The sequence below is a fragment of the Xyrauchen texanus genome, chromosome 22 (genome assembly GCF_025860055.1).
Source record: "Xyrauchen texanus isolate HMW12.3.18 chromosome 22, RBS_HiC_50CHRs, whole genome shotgun sequence".
Taxonomy (NCBI): Eukaryota; Metazoa; Chordata; class Actinopteri; order Cypriniformes; family Catostomidae; genus Xyrauchen; species Xyrauchen texanus.
In genome coordinates, this window is record NC_068297.1 from 39,197,124 (window position 1) to 39,209,193 (window position 12,070).

General features: G+C 38.6%; 1 protein-coding gene across 1 annotated transcript in view; it reads left to right on the top strand.

Annotated features, from left to right (window-relative positions):
* Window positions 1–12,070, top strand: part of LOC127662801 (protein numb homolog) — a 78,671-nt gene that overhangs the window by 29,859 nt on the left and 36,742 nt on the right.

Sequence of the window (12,070 nt, forward strand, 5' to 3'; positions counted from 1 at the left end):
AGTTTCGAATGATGTCTTACTCTTTATCTGTATGACCAAATATTTTTTTTGAATGTTTTGAATGAATTTTTCTGCTGTTATCAGGGAAAATGTCAGGTGATCGCGCCGGCTCCTCCGGTGACCACAGAGGATTGACTATGTTATGTTATCAATATAAAAAAACAGGAGCAATTCAAATATTGAATTTTGTGGGCATTTCCGACCCTACACAATGCTATTTTGAGCCAACGCCTGATAGCTTGCTTGCTGATAAGCATAATGGAGGGATATTGCCTAAGTTCTGCTGGCTTTAAGTTTAGGGCAAACATTATTCTTACCTGGCTGTCACAAATGAAGGCTGGTCAGGTAGGCTTCGATGTTGTGTGGAGGCTGTAACAAAGAATGTCAAAGATGGGGAGGGGAGGGGCTTGTGTGGTCTCACAGATTTACAACTTAAATGCAGATGTCGGGCACGCGTTTAATTGAGAATTGATGCTAAGGGCCAAATTTAAATAAAAACTAAAATCTAAATAAAAAAATAAGAAATTACTTGCAAAAGGGCACTTATCTAGTGAAAGAGGGCGGGTGCTTGAGCACCACTTGGGGCCTATCTGTGCATGTAACTGCCAAGTTTCGATCGACAGTCGGAGGCAGCACTTAATATATATATACATACACACACACACACACACACACACACACACACACACACACACACACACACACACACACACACAGAGTATCTCACAAAAATAAGTACACCCCTCACATTTCTGTAAATATTTGATTGTACATCTTTACATGAAAAGATATAATGTAAAGTAGTGAGTGTACAGCTTGTAGCCTGTCAGTGCTGAGACCATATGCCTCACACCTGCATGGCTGTCGTCCCAGAAGGAAGCCTCTTCTAAAGATGATGCACTAGAAAGCCCGCAAACAGTTTGCTGAAGACAAGCAGACTAAGGACATGGATTACTGGAACCATGTCCCGTGGTCTGATGAGACCAAGATAAACTTATTTGGTTCAGATGGTGTCAAGCGTGTGTGGCGGAAACCAGTTGAGGAGTACAAAGACAAGTGTGTCTTGCCTACATTTAAGCATGGTGGTGGGAGTGTCATGGTCTGGGGCTGCAATTCCTTTTTAATATTGTTTTATGGTGCCCTGGGAAGACCGTATTGAAGAGGCGTACAGGAGGAAGAAGGCCAGGTATGAGGGCTTGGTAGACGAATGCAGCATTTGTGGTTGGAGGACTAGATGTGAGCCTGTTGAAGTTTGTTGCAGAGGCTTTGCTGGCCAGTCTCTGTTCAGAGCACTTAAGCTCCTTGGCATCACAGGGCTGCACATGAAAAAGGCCATCAAAAACATAATGGATGCTGCTGCTTTTTAGTATTAAAATAAATAGCATTACAAAAGTAATGGTTTAGATATTCCCTGTAGCTTATATGTACAGCTGTGGCCAAAAGTATTGGCAGCGATACATTTTGTGTTTTGCAAATTTGCTGCTTCAGTATTTTTAGATAATTTTTTCACATGATTCTATGGTATACTGGAAAACAATGATAAATATTTCATGAGTTTTAAAGGCTTTTATTGGCAAAAACATTCAATATATGCAAAGAGTCAGTATTTACAGTGTTGACCCTTGTTCTTCATAACCTCTGCAATTCCCTCTGGCATGCTGGATATCAGCTTCTGGGCCAAATCCTGAATGATGGCGATCCATTCTTGCCTTATTAGTGCTTGGAATTGATCACAATTTGTGGGCTTCTGCTTGTCCACTCGCCTTTTAGGATTGACCACAGGTTCTCTATGGGATTAACATCTGTGGAGTTGCCTGGCCACGGATACAACATTTTTATGATCCCCTTTTCTCCCCAATTTGGAATGCCCAATTCCCACTACTTAGTAGGTCCTCATGGTGGCGTGGTTACTCTCCTCAATCCGGGTGGCAGAGGACAAGTCTCAGTTGCCTCCACTTCTGAGAGTTAATTTGCACATCTTATCATGTGGCTCATTGTGCATGACACCGCGGAGACTCCCAGCATGTGGAGACTCATGCTACTCTCTGTAATCCACTCACAATTTACCACGCACCCATTGGGTGCGAGAACCACTATTTGTATGTTCATAAATCCCTGCAGATAGAGACGTGTCCTTTAGTGGTTCACACTGAGCTGCGCAGCAGTGTGAAATAATTTATTCATTACAATTCAACTAGCAAAGTTTGTCAAAATGATAATTTGCCTATTTAGATTCTTGGAGCAAGAATATCCTGCGGCCTCATTCATAAAACTTTACATGCGTTGCTTAAACCAACATTTACACATTCCACCAGAACTATCTGCATATGCACGAAAGTTAGCAGTTAATTAATCGATTAATCGTTAATGTTAATACCACAAAACGTACATGGAGGACTCCAAAAACACATGTGCATGTAGCCTACTGTTTAAAAGGATAATTCACCCAAAAATGAAAATTCTCTTATAATATACTCACCTTCATGCCATCCCAGATGTGAATGACTTTTTTAATTCTTCAGAACACAAATGAAGATTTTTAAAAGAATATTTCATTTGTGTAGATCTATACAATGCGAGTGAATGGTAGCCAGAACTCTGAAGGTCCAAACATCACATAATAAGACTCCAGTGGTTTAATCAATGTCTTCTGAAATGATCCAATCGGTTTTGGATAAGATCAAACCAAAATATAACTCCTTTTTCACTATACATCCTGCCATTGCAGTTGCTAGGCACAATCATGATTTCAAGTTTTATTACACTATAGGAAGTGTAATAGAGCTTGAAAATACGATCGCCAAGGAGACTGCTATCAAGATTCACCCTATCACGGTGTGTGCAGAAAACTATTTTCATCTCCAAAAGTAACTGTATAGATAGTCTTTTTTTATGTATACAAAATGTTTTGTTCACAATTCTGATGGTATATTCAGGTTAAGATTGGAACAGGAACTGCAGATCCTTTGTTGCATCATGAGATGTCTGAATCAACATCCTATTATTTCACTTCCCAAGGAGGAGTCATGTCTCTGTGTTATGGTTGGTAATGTATGCAGGCCTGTCTTTAACAGATAACATTGAACCCAGGCAGGGCCATACACATGCTCACTGTCTTTGTGTGCCTTTCTAGTGTGGGCTCATAAATGGCTTATCTGTGGTTCCATATAGCCAGATCTGTGTCCACAATGGTCATAGAACTTATTCACATTAACGGCATCTTTGATTTTTAATGGGAATGACAGCGAGGCTGAGAGGGATAGACTTACCATCTCTTCAATGGCACGAACGGTATAAAGCTCCAAGATCACATCTGATTTTCCACAACTCATGTTGTCTGGAGTTCTTTGTGTACAGAATGTTCTTGGAGAGATATTTTATAAATTGTGCCGATAAATTTTCCCCTATGGCCGATTTGTTTCTTCAGGGCGTGGAAAATCACCTGCTTGCATGTGAAGTGACTGAGACATGTAACCAACCAGTCATGGTTTGTTTTGTTGTTTCGTGCCACTGTGTACAATAATAGACCGTTTTGCAACACGCAAACAGTCTACATATCAGAGCCACGGCAGACACATTTGAGCTCATAATGTTAAAGTGCTCGCCTGTTTCATTCTCACTCTTTGTACTGTAATGACATATTTAAATTCAAAATGGCAAATTTCGCAAAATGGTGAATAGTTTACACCCCTGGAAATTAATGTCTGTTGGTACAACATTTAAATCTTAAAACAGTGGCCAAATATTGCATGTTTAGTTGCATCTCACATGACACAATGAACTGCTAGCTGATACATGGCCCTGGATTAATCCACGATGCTCCTGCTTAGCTTTTTAAACTTGAGTCCCGCCTTCACTGAATTGATTGGCTATCTCAAATGACATTGACGTGTGTTGTTAGACTACTGAGTGCATTAAAAGTGTAAGGTTTTTTTAAACAACTATGCTATTCCTCCAACAACTTAATGACAATTGAACTGCAGCAGAACAACAAGGATATAAATTATTGGGGGGGGGGGGTGGGCAGCAATTTGGTTATATCAGATTATTGGGGGGGACTTGACAAATCGAGAGAAATGGAACATGAATCCGATCCCTACCCCGTGAAGTGAAGATATCTGTATATCGCTGTATCCAATTACATCAGAAACCCCTGGGCTGAGGGATTGGTGAATATATTGCTTTAGTGATTTTGCGTTGAAAATGTATTTATTTAAAAAACTAAAATCTTAAATCAAATACATCAGTAAAATTTAACTGACACTGAAAAGTCAAAGATTGTAAAATGCCTTTCAGATGGATGCAACAATCTAGCTAAACTATTGAGGCATGACCACCAAACAATCAAATGTTTTGTTGTGAATATTCAACTGGGGCACAAAAAAATGCATGGAGAATAAAAGGCGAAAATTAACTGTAAAAATACATAAGAATTCAACGTGAAGCTATCAAGAACCCATTATCCTCCAGTGCTACCATATTCAAATTAGGGCATCTGCTTCCTGCCAGCAACAAACCCAGGTACCTTTGTACAATTGTCAAAATTTCACTTATGTTTTTCCCCACTTTCTTTGGAGAACATTTTTTATATGTACATTTTCAGTTGGTACACATTCGACTGATTGTGTGGAGCAGTGCACGCTTATTATGTGAGACGCATGTCCCAAGCATAATAAACACGGCGTGGATTTACTGAATGGAGAATGGAGACTTCACCCACAAGCAGTGAACCGGCCGTGCAAGAGATATGGACAAGCTGCTGTATTTCTTTGCATTACCGAATACGCTCACTCGCTGAACCCTTTCAAATGCAAAACCGCGAGTGAGACTCAGAGTGTGCACTATAGAGACTGAAGGACCTGGACATTCTGCAAGCTGCAGCCAGGTATACTTGTAGAGACTGAATGGTAGCCAGAGAAAATTATAGTTATACGATTTTAAACTTAAGCAAATTAAACTTCAGTTTTGTATTTGTATAGGGACAAATAATGCATTAGTAATGTACACTTAAGATTCTCTTGCCAGTAAAGTTTGTTTTGAATTGAATCTGCTCATCTGATCCTGCTATTAAAAAAAAAAAAAACACTGGAAAATGCCAAAAGATTTTACCCAAATTGTAATTACAACATGTCCATGACATGTACATACAGTACTTGTATTAAAGATTAATACAGTTGATAAATTTACTCTACTAAAATAATTAATTGTACTCTTAATATCACATTTGTCGGATGTATGCAGTCATTAAGTCAGAGAACCCTCCACTCGAAATTCCCAACACAAATGGTGAAAAGACTTATTACGTTTTGTAAATGGCTGCATAATACGGTAATTCAGTAAAAGCTTTATATTCCCTTATATTTCAGTTGTGCGACTCTTCTCTCTGTGGGCCACTCTGCATTGCGTTTTGAATAGATTTGCTTTGCTTGGCTGTAATTGGTTGTTCCAATCAGGGTTTCACAAACTGGCTGTTGTTTGTCAGGGCTTACAAAGATATAGACCAACTCTTACACAACATCTACATCCAGAAGAGGGTTACCTCCTCCCATTAGGGCCCTTTTCACTTCCTGTTACCTAACAACACTGACTGGCTGTAATCTTAATGGAATAGGACACTGCTAAGAAACAAATATAATAATTTTTTTTAGTGTAAAATTGTCTCAACTCTTGGCAATCAGATCAAATAATGAGTCAAGACGGAGATGTTAAAACAATGAAATTACTTTTGGTTAACTCGTCACACTGGAAATGGAACATCAAGTTGAGGACAGTACATTGTTTGTGAGAAGTAATATCTGATGCATTTTGGCAAGTGGAGTAGTGTGCCCTTTTGAACATAGGATCCAGATATTTTTGGAGAGAGGAGACACAATTCAGTTTCCACCGGAATGGTAAGCACAGTTATTTAAGCAGATCAGCTAGCAATTCTGAATTTATTAATGAGAAATTTTTAATTTAACAACAATAGGACAGTGTACCTGCCTTGCAGCTGTCTCTGATCAATTTTGAACCCCTCAGTATTTTGCCATGTAAGTCTTGACTATATGTAATTAATTTTTCCATCTTTACGTAAGCTCCCTTTGACTCCCTTTAATTTGAGTTTTAATGGCTATAATGCATTTTTAAGATTTATAATTTGTAAGACAGTCAGACATGAGGCAGAGCTACTGTGTTTGTGTGAGAGAGCGAGAGAGAGAGAGAGAGAAAGTCCTGTTTCTTTGCATCTCTGTCTGTCTGAAAGGTCTTTTGTCTTTCTCTCTAGGTTCTCTTTGCAGGCATCAATAAGTGTTTTCCATTCCTGGAGACTTCTCACTGGCTCATTCCTCTTGTACCATTTCATAGTCTTTTCTCCCTCCTGCTTTCATGGCTCGTCTATGGTCCTCGTGACTGAGGCAGTGAGTGGCTTGTGTCTGGCCAGTGTTCAACTCTTAATGGCCTTCTAGTGCACTAATGGCCTCATTAACACACACACAGAAAGAGAGCGAGGCCCCTCTGACCTGAGTCCTGCAATCAAAACATTGGAACCAGTGTTCACTCGCTCATTCATTCTCTTTTTGTTCACTCATTCACATGCTCTACCTTCTGCGGCACAATATTCACTCGTGCACATACTCACGCAATTTAAGCTGTAACATTAAAATCAGAAACATACTTAACGAAAGTATGCATATGCATATGCAAATGCAAGCAGTTGGCCAATGCATGGTCCGGTTGAACATAAATGTAGTGCATTTTTGCGTTACTGTGGCAGGAACAATTCTTAGTACTCAAGGAGGTAATGAAGGTACTTCATAAGTCTGCCACTAAACTGGATGTTTTTACCCATCTGTTTTTTTGGCTGACTGTACATTATCACTTGCATAACAAATGCAATTCTTATTGTATTTACCGCTTTCAGCAGACTGTTACCAAATTAAGGGATTAATTCATGTTCTATCAGATTCTTACTTTTTTAATTAAGATTTCATTAATAATTTATATAATAATTGTTTTTTTTAAATGAATTCTAATTACATCAATCTTTAATTTGACTTAAAAGGTTGTATTGAACATGCTTACTAAGAATACTACTTAAAAATACCGTTAAATGACATTCACTGAATTACAAGAAAAAGAAATACTTGGATTTCTATTATTTAATTCATTAAAAAAAAATCACTACAAAAAACAAACAAACTGTACAGCAATTTTACAGAGATAAAATTCATTCTGAAACTTGGGAAATGAAGCCCAAATTCTTCTTTGTCTTCTTTCAAAAGATCCTACAACTGTGTTCATACTCCAAAGGGTCCAGTAAATACAACCATTTAAGTTCAGGTATGTCATTTTCATGGTTTGTGCTCAAAAAGGTGGCGCACATCAACAGGTTAAGAGAATGTATCTCTATGGGGCTTTTTCACTGCACGGTACAACTCTACTCAACTCGACTCTTTTTGAGGTTTTCCACTGTGGATAGTACCTGGTACCTGATAGTACTCGAGGTTCCAAGCGAGCAAAGTTGATACTAAATGTGACGTCAAAATCCTGCAGATCACTGATTGGTCAGGGATAAACGTCACTACCAGCGTCACTGGATTTCAGAGACGCGACATCAACCCGCTAGTTTTAAAGTTAGCAACAGTGATAACAGTATCATTTGTTCACGGGACTTTCGAATTGTGATAAAAGAAATGGCTGTGTGCAAAACCACGCCGTGGTCAATAAACGAGGTGCAGACGGTCCACTCGTTAGCAATAAACGAAAAAGTCTCTCAGGAAGTGTCTCAGCTGTTGGCTGCACACGGCTACCACCGGACCTACCAACAATATAGTGAAAAGTTAAAACTTAAGTGACTACAGAACCATCAAGGAAATGTGAAAGTGGTTCGACCAAATGGGCACTATCTAAACCAGCGAGTAATGGGAGGGAGAGTGCCCTGGACTGGAGGGTGGAGGATGGTACTGTTTGTTACGTTAACACTATACTCTGCTTTAAATCTTCACTTTATTTAATTGACCAGCTACTGGAAGCTTGCTTCTAAAACAACCAGGCCAATTTAACTGTTACACTTGTGTAAAATCGCCATGCAACAACTGCTTTATGCAGCACAATGAGCTAGTAGCTAACAGCTAGCAGTCGTGTTATTGTTTTGGTCAGTTTGTGTCGTGTTTAAGATGATGTTACTGCAGTTGAGGTGGCGCAACTAAGACTATCAGCCTATAATCCCACCCGTGCTGATGAGGCTCTAAACTGCAGTGGAAATGCAAGCTAAGAAAAGTGAAGCGAGTAGAGTTGAGGTGAGTCGAAACATAACGTGCAGCAGAAAAGTGCCATTTAAATATGTGTATTTGTATTTTTTTCATCTGACTATTCTGGTCACGCTGTATTTTGCACGCTGTAGATTAGGGTTGCGTGGTTAACTGGTACTAACGAAGTACCGCAATACCTAAAAAATGTAATCATCTTGTTGCTAATTTTGGTACCATATAACAGTATGTTGTCATTAGCAAAATTATATGAGATGTGAAAATAAAATAAAAAACCTCTGGTTATGGCCAAATGTGATCATTAAACAGCAGAAGGGTGTAATTTAATTAAATAATATGAAGTCACATGCGCTGCACACTACAGAATGAACAAGAGGTACCGCACTACTCTGTCATCTGATTCCCAAAAACACAAACGCAACACACTACTGGTGCTTAATTTTATTGCAGTGTGTTTAGAGTATAAACTGCTGTGAATACTTAAATGAACTCCTCCGGTGCAGCGCAGAGATTTCAGATTGAGAGTCGTGACAGGAGTACACCAGCATTAATGGGAAAGCTTGATATAACTAACCTGTCACAAACAGGAAGAACACTATTCAGCTGGATGTGTGAAATTGAAGACAACAAAATATAACTACTGTATTATTATTTTTATTATTATTATTAAAAAATATATTATAATTACATTTTTTTTTATTAAAACTGTATGTATCAAGTTGATTAAATATCATTTCATCATAACTTTTAATTAAAATATTTAACATGGAATCCAGAAAAAAATCAACCGTAATCTTTATACTGAACTTAAAAAGAAACTCGCCACTAAAATTCGATTTTTCACTTTGTATGAAGCACCAAAAAAATGTATGAAGCTGCCAAAGCAACTTCCTATTGGTCAATGTGGCGAATTCGTCTGTCAAAGTTCACCAAACTTGAACTGCCAAATTGGTTTTCCATTGAGTTGACTGTCTTTCGCCTGTGGAATTTCACCAGGTAATTGTGACTGTACTTTAAAAGCCGTTTTTTCAGGGATCAGACTGCACTGATCACGCTGTGTGTTTCACACTGCTGATACAATAGCGGTGTTGCCGCATCACTAGCTGAATGATAGCACAAGAAACACAGAGTAATTTAGCATCTGCATCGGCTAAAGAATGCACATTCGAGAACCGTTAATGAAACTGAAACTGGTTACTGTATTTTCACAAAAATGGAACCGTTTCTGAATAATATTGTAGGCCTGACTGTACTTGGGGTCCAGCTAGTTATTTCCAGCAAATTACAACAGAGAATTTTATGGTTTGTTTTGGCATTGTGGCAGTGTTTGATGGTGGTTATATTTATAAAACAGGGAAGGTCGTTGCATGTGTGAAAAACAGATGTAATGCTTTTACCGAAAAAAAATAAAAATAATAATCCAGCAATTTAACAGGTTTCATGTGTGAAAGTGGCTGTAATGTGCAGCTAAGCTTTCTCACATGACCCAGGCTGCAGTGTGTTTTCTGTTTCCCACCATATCTAACACACACACACATATGCTCGCTCGCTCCCTTTCATTCTCTTTTATTTTTCCCTGTTGCTAGCACTCACTCTCACATGCACTCAACAGAGAGACACAAACACAGACAGGAAGACAGGAATATAAAACTAGGTGTAAATGTAAGACTGAAACAGAAGTGAGGGAGCATGATGTCAGAGGAGAGGAGAAGTGTCTTTAGGTGATGAGTTGTGGCAGGAATGTGTAGAGTTGTGTTTTTCTTCTCTTGTGCTGCAGTTTCAGAGTGTTGCCTGCAGCTTTCAGTCAATGCACAATCCATATGACCTAAATACACACGAGCAAAGAAGAGCTGTTTTGTGTAGGTCTCTCTCTCTCCCCCTCCTGTGCCTTTTTCTTGTGTTTTTCTCACAGTTTTTCTCTTTCTCTGTCAGTAGATGAACTTATTGGCACCAGCTCATTCGTTTGATCTCACACACACACATGCACTAATCTCTTCTGCTTATTAAAATTCTTCCTCTTCATTTTGGTGCTGTCTGTTTGCTAGAACTGCTGACTTTATATACACTTATTACACGGCTCTCTGAAATACTTGATTCTGACTGGCCAATGGCGCCATCTAGAGGTCTGATATTTCTCTGTAACAACCACACATCCACGTATCAGACCGCTATCTGGGTATTTAAGAGCCATCTTTGCTGGTTCTCGGATCATTGTGCGATCTCTACAAGCATTAATTTGTGTATATGGTAGGTAGTCTTGTAATAGGCTGAATAATGAGGTGTCATATGGTCATTTTCACAAAATAAACACCAACAGTCAAACACAGCATTGTTTTATTGTTTTAACATTGCATAATTTCAACACAAATCAAGATTTTCTCTACATGTATTTATTTATTTGGTTAGTAGCCATGTAATAAGCGGAAAAATGTACAGTAAGCTGATTGTTATTGCAAAATATACCTTGACGCGAAGCCCTTATTTCCCGCTCTATTACTTGCACAGTGATATGTTATATCAAAACAACTCTAATGCATTATTTGAAAAAACAATACATTTTAATGCTTGTGCTACAGACTCGCCTACATTTCCAAACTTATTCCAATGTAATTAGCTTCCTCTGTAGATTGTTGGACTTTGGCCTCGGATGACTGCAGTTCGAGCTCAGCTGGGCACGCAAGCTGACACGTGAGACAAATATGTCATAGAAGCGACACAAATAGTGCAATCAGATCAATAATTAAGTAATTTTTTTTTTAATTCTAAATCATGCTTCCGTTCTGCAGCGGTATGCACACGTGACGTTATCACATTGGCATTTGAAACACACAAGAACTGATGCACGTGCATCACAGCCTGAAGCAGCGCTGTTTGCAAGTGAGGAGGAGGAACACTGTACACGAGCTAGGTTAGTTTTGGATTAGATCTGTTATTATCCTTTTCTTTTCTCACAATGGTGCATTTGTGTGCTGATCCTGGATGTCTCAACTGAGTGGAGAACATGAGATTACGTCTGAATCAGCAGTATAAATGCGTTAGACGAGAGACCTCTTGGACTCCACCCTCTCTTGAAGCTTACCCTCACCTTGGATTATAGTTAAAAAGTACTTGAATATTGATCTTTTTTTGCACCAAAAGTGATAATTTGTTTTAGGAGACATAACTTTAACTCCTGGAGTCATATTGATGACGTTTATGCTGACTGACTGTGTTGTTTTGGAGCTTCAAAAGAGAAATTTCCATCCACTTACATTTTAAGGACCTACTGAGTAAGATATTTTTCTTCAAATGTGTTCTGGTGAAAAAGAAAGTCATACATTCCTGGGATATCATGATAGTGAGTAAATAATGAGAGAATTTTTGGGTGAACTATCCCTTAAAGATTTTAGGTTAGGGAGGTACGTTTACCTCCATCTAATTCACCCTATAAATTTCACTCGCTTTTGTCGCCCCTGCTGGACATGTAATTTAATGAATAACGAAATGTGTAATAAGGCACGTGCAATTTCGTTTTGCAAAAACTTTGCCACGGTCAGATAATGTTCACAAAACCAGGCTGAAATGAATTCAGCAAACTGCAAAAAATGAGCCCATAACACTAAATGTTTGCTGGGATGCCAGGAACTCACAAACCAGCAACATTGTTCAGTATGAAATTGTTCATTTAGACAACTTTGTTAATCTAGTCGGGACAACATTTGGGTCAATATTGTTGGTCTAATGTGTTTTTATGTAGATGCAAACTATTTGACAGTTCATGACTCATCTGTTACTCATAAACTCCCATAAGCTGGATAAAATGCTATTCATTTTCTTTACAGTGG